At 40.4% G+C, this 4,933-nt stretch overlaps 1 long non-coding RNA gene across 1 annotated transcript; it reads left to right on the top strand.

Moving 5' to 3' along the window:
• The first annotated feature begins 589 nt into the window (after positions 1-589).
• Positions 590-4,559, top strand: LOC143841813 (uncharacterized). Its single transcript, XR_013232857.1, has 3 exons — positions 590-702; positions 1,296-1,430; positions 2,339-4,559. It is a non-coding gene; the product is annotated as an uncharacterized LOC143841813 (long non-coding RNA).
• Positions 4,560-4,933: the final 374 nt, after the last annotated feature.

The following is a 4,933-nucleotide window of genomic DNA, read 5'->3' as shown; positions in this document are numbered from 1 at the left end:
GATAGAACAATTGAATGGAGGGGGAATGCGAACAACATTGGTCTGAACTCTGTTGAATGTAATATAATGTGAATTGCAAATATGTATGACTATTCAGAAAATAAAAAATATATTAAAGAAATAAACCATAGGCAAAAGGAAAGCCATGGTATGATTTGACCAGGCTTTTGCCCTATGTTATGCTTCACTATGATGGACAGCAGTGTAGATAATTATTAAAGCTTATGCTTGAATTCTTGCATTCTAAGGAAGTGTGCCATCTAATACCGGGTACTGATGTATTAGTTCTCTTTGTTGTTTTCCTACTGTCTTGCTTAGTGATCTTTTTGAAAATACTTAATAAACATTTATATATGTTTAAAAGCTCTGTTTACTTCTGTACACATAATCTCTAAGGCCTATGGGCTGGGGAACTGGATTGGTTGCCCAGGGGAACATAAACTTATGTCCTTGACAACTTGATCTTTGTATGAGGTTGAGTAATTCTCATCTTACAGTTAATGTTTATACAGCTGAACATGTGATACAAATCCCACATTCATCCAGGTACTGGTCATTGGATTCATTTGTAAAGTGATCATGTGTTGGGTCTTTGTTATAAGTAGGCAGGATATAGGCATATTTGATGTACAGTACATGGGTTAGTATAAGGCAGGATCACTGGGCACAAGTTAGCGGCAACAGAGACCACAGTATCCCTTTGTAAGTCATTTTTCATCTTTCTAATTTTCTCCACTCACCACAAATGATCACTCTTCACTGATAGCTAACTGATATTAATTACACTACAGCAGCTATTGTGGTCTGTGTGTAATATTTGTATTTCTCATCTCTTATCTCTGGAGTGTGCCTGTTTGGTGCTTTTCAGAGCCTAGTTTGGTCATTCTCTACAGTCTTCTGTCTCACACCACACTATCTCTCTGTCACACATCCCTGGTATATGAAAGTGTTTTGCTCTTCATTGGGTTCTTTGGAATATATATTATTTTGCTTCTGTATGATGTAGTGGATTAAAATGAGAGCATAACATAGGAAAATTTATTTTTTTTATTTGAGCTGTGGAAAGTACTTGTTAATAGAACTGTTCTGGGCAAAATTCCGGGTTTGGTTTGACTTTGTCCTAAGTAACTTACCTACTGGTGATTCTGTTGACAAATCTTTTGTTTCTGTTGTACATCTGATTATATACTGTCTTATGTCATATTATAGAGACTTTTTGTTTGGCTTGTGAGCTCAATCAAAGAAAGAGTATAGAGTAATCTTGCTGCTGACTCTGCTGGAATTTGTGTTCACAGTTCATTGACAGACAAAAATGTCAGAAGAGGACCACACAGCAGTTTTGTAGGCATCTTTCAGCTGGATATCATGTAGGAAAGCAGCTGATGAACCCTGATGGAATGCACTTTAATGGACAGTGGAACTGCTTGTTGGTAACAAAGTCTAATTATTTGAACAATGTTTTCAGAAAATGGGGAATGCCTTGTAGCAATAAATACTCGCTAGTCTCACCACAATTTAGCCCAACGTGACCGCCTAAACTTCTGTCATCTATACAGGGCACGTGGGCGACAAGTTATGAGCTGTTGCAAAATCAGTTAGGCTCTATATTACATTAAATCAAAAGGTAACATTAATTTCCCTATAAATATAAAAGAGAGGAGCAATGAATAGGTGTTCATTTGCCAATCAAACGTCATTTTGGAGACCGCCAACTTTGCTGTGAAAAGAATATTTTCAGTATGCGCACAAAGTGCACTATTGGTCCCAATTTACAATGAAGTCCCCCCCCCTTCTCTTTTGTTTTTGAATGGCTGGAAAGTACAGGAAGCCGTGATTAATGTTCACTTAAAGATGCTTTAACATTTGAGCAACAAATATGCGCTCCCTCCATTTTTTACTGATGAAGCTAAAAAGAAGTTGGGTCCTGATAGTTCACCCAATACCACAACCCATGGTTAATAACATTGGTGTCCCAAAGCATGTAGATGAGAGCTTTGGGCAGGTCCCCCCCCCTCTTGTTTTTTGTTTGTGAATGGCTGGAAAGAACAGCGAAGTGTGGGCTAGGTTCGGTCAAAACCATGAACAACGAAAATGTATTCCCTCACCTACCTCTTTTTTCCTTCTAGGGTTGACAGGTCCCCTCTGGCTGCTGGCAGGGGAGGGTGGGTGGGGTTGCCAGATCCAGAATTCCATCTGGAGGCTGCCATCCCTATTTCCTTCACATTGTGTGGATAAAAGTGGATTTTTTAAAGATTACCTATGCAACCGTGAATGAATGAATGAATGAATGAATGTTCATTGCAATGATTAATTCTGTTTTTTTTTTTTCATTAAAAAGGGTTGCCGATGGGCTCTGCGCACATGAGTGATACTGATCGGTTGTCGGAAGTTATTGGCATGCTCGAGCTGAGTACACATGGCTAGTGGCTGAAATGGGAATAACATCAACTGTGATACTGAATCCAAAACCTCCTATATTCCTTGCTGGGTTGGCTATTTTATCCCCACGATTCCTCTTGTTACTCTAGGCTGGGGAGTTATCACCAATCCTTGGGCATTTTTTCCTTAGTCTCCTTCTGTCTCAGTACTTAGAGAGCTTCTCCACTCTTCTTCCTCCAACTCTGCCCAATGTTGTTCAGCTCCTTAAGATCCCTTTACTGTGACTCACTTTATGTGGGTTTACCCTTGGCCCTGACTGGAAACTACAGTTGGTACAAAATGCAACTGCTCGGGTACTTATCAGGACACCATAGAAGGCCTGCATATGACCTACCCTCCAGCAGCTGCAATGGTTGCCAGTTGAATTCTGGATTAAGTTCAAGGTGTTGGTTTTAACCTTTAAGACCATATGCAGTCTGGGCCCTTTGTATCTAAGGGACTGCCTCTCCCAGTATGTTCCAGAAGAACCTTAAGATCATTCATCCCTAACATGTTGGTGGCCCTCGATTTGATGAAGGTGCATCTGGCCATGGAATATGGGGTATTATCGACAAGAACATCTTTTTCAGCTGTTGAATTTTCTGGATATCCCATACTCCAGAGCCATTTGCGACTGAGTTTTCTATGAGAAAACACAGGAAGAGAAGTATTTTTTTCTTGAATGTCCAAGGGCATGTTCAACCTAGAAATGTATGTGTGTGTGTGTGTGTGGATCTCACTATTTAAGTACTACTATTTTTGCTCTTTAAATATTACAATGAAAAGCCATTGTTTCAGATTTTCCCAGTTTCTGTTTGTGTTTTTTAAAAGGAACTATTTGTACAAGCCAATCAAAGGCTGCCAGATGAGATTTCACACAAGAATCTTTCATTTCCTCCTTTACCCAAGAGAAAATTAGAGTGCCATTTTGAGGAAGAAATGTACTTCCCAGCAGAGATGTCTGATTGCCCCCTCAGAGCAGTGGATTGGGAAGGAAGCAGCCCCTGTGAGTGAGTGAAAGAGTTTTAGTCACAGTCCATTACTTTGCTCTCTGCATTACTGTCAAATGATTCCTAATAAGTGATACTTTAGAGTGTCCATTGCCTTTTACTTTGACATTCCATTGCCAAATCCCCCAAATGATCTTGTGCTATTACAATTCTGACATTATTTGATCAGCACTGCCAGCTTTGTAACAGAAATAAATATGTCTCAGATGCCCAACAGGCCATGAGCCCCCTTTCATGGGACTTCCTGTCTGAATTCAGCAGTATGTTTTCTCTAAAGAGGACAAAAAACAAACATTTTTTTTTACAGTAGATGACAACCAAACACACTGTGGGCTTATTTTCTTTGCATACATGTGTTGCTTTATGAGTGTACAGACCAGGAAAGTTTTTGTTTGATTGATGTGACTGAATGAAATCATTGCAAGATGCCAAAAGAACAGCAACTCCATCTCCCCCCCCCCTCCTTCACACAAACATACTGAATTCTCATTATGGGATGATGTTATCATAACAGGAAGAATATGACTGAAAGAACACAGAGTCCTTTCTAATATTTGACTTATCCCTCACTGGATGGAACAATAGTTGGAAAGCTTCATTTCTTCCAGTGACTTTGAAAGTGTTCCAAGAAACTCCCGCAAATGGATGGGGTTTGGATGTTTGTTTCATATAAGAAATTCTATGAGGGGGATAACAGTGCTAGGGAGACTTCCCTTGCATTTCATGCATGAAAAACACTAAAATCTAGCAGAACACCAAAAGAAAGAAAAAGGACTGCACAGTGCTGGGCAATACTTGTGATAACAGGCAGATGACTAATATTGTTGCATGTCACCTCCTGGGATGTGGTGGGGACAGAACAGGATTGAATTTAGTTCTCTCTTCTCCTCAAAGTCCCATCTCAGATGGGCACAAACTAACAATCCCTTCTAAAGAGCATAGTCAAAGAAACATAGGGGCCATTTCCGCACAAGATAAATGTTCCCGGACAGCCTTTCCATGTAGGCTGCATAATGAGCCCCTTCCACATGATGTCACCAACATCCGAAGACTGTCCAGTAGCTGGGTCGCAATTTGGCCATTTTTATGTCATGGTTTTGCGAATCCAGAAAACTGGATTCAGCACCCTAAATTGTGTGAACCACTGGTGAGCAACCAGGGATAAGACTGTATGGAGGGAGAAACTCTCAATAGTCTCAGCAGCTTTGTCCCACCCTCACACCTGCCCTCTCCTCTCCATTTTTTGCTCCAAGTAATTTTTTTTAATGCCGAGGTCAGTGTTGCAGCATGTCCGCAAACCTACATTGTAAAAGGTGAATTAAAATCTTCTTTAAAGTGTCCACAGTGTTTTTGAGATCGGGCAGGCAAAACATAACCTCTTTTCTGTTTTCTGGAGATAGGGAGTGAGCTGGGAAAGAGGGGTGGGTGGGTGATCTGGCTGCCTTCTCCCAACCATACAGGGGTCTGATCATTGTTTTAAAGTCAACCATTAGCACAAAATGCTA

This window comes from Paroedura picta, chromosome 7 (assembly GCF_049243985.1).
Source record: "Paroedura picta isolate Pp20150507F chromosome 7, Ppicta_v3.0, whole genome shotgun sequence".
Lineage (NCBI taxonomy): Eukaryota > Metazoa > Chordata > Lepidosauria > Squamata > Gekkonidae > Paroedura > Paroedura picta.
The sequence above is the reverse complement of the archived record's forward strand: the minus strand, read 5'-3'. Positions and strand labels throughout refer to the sequence as shown.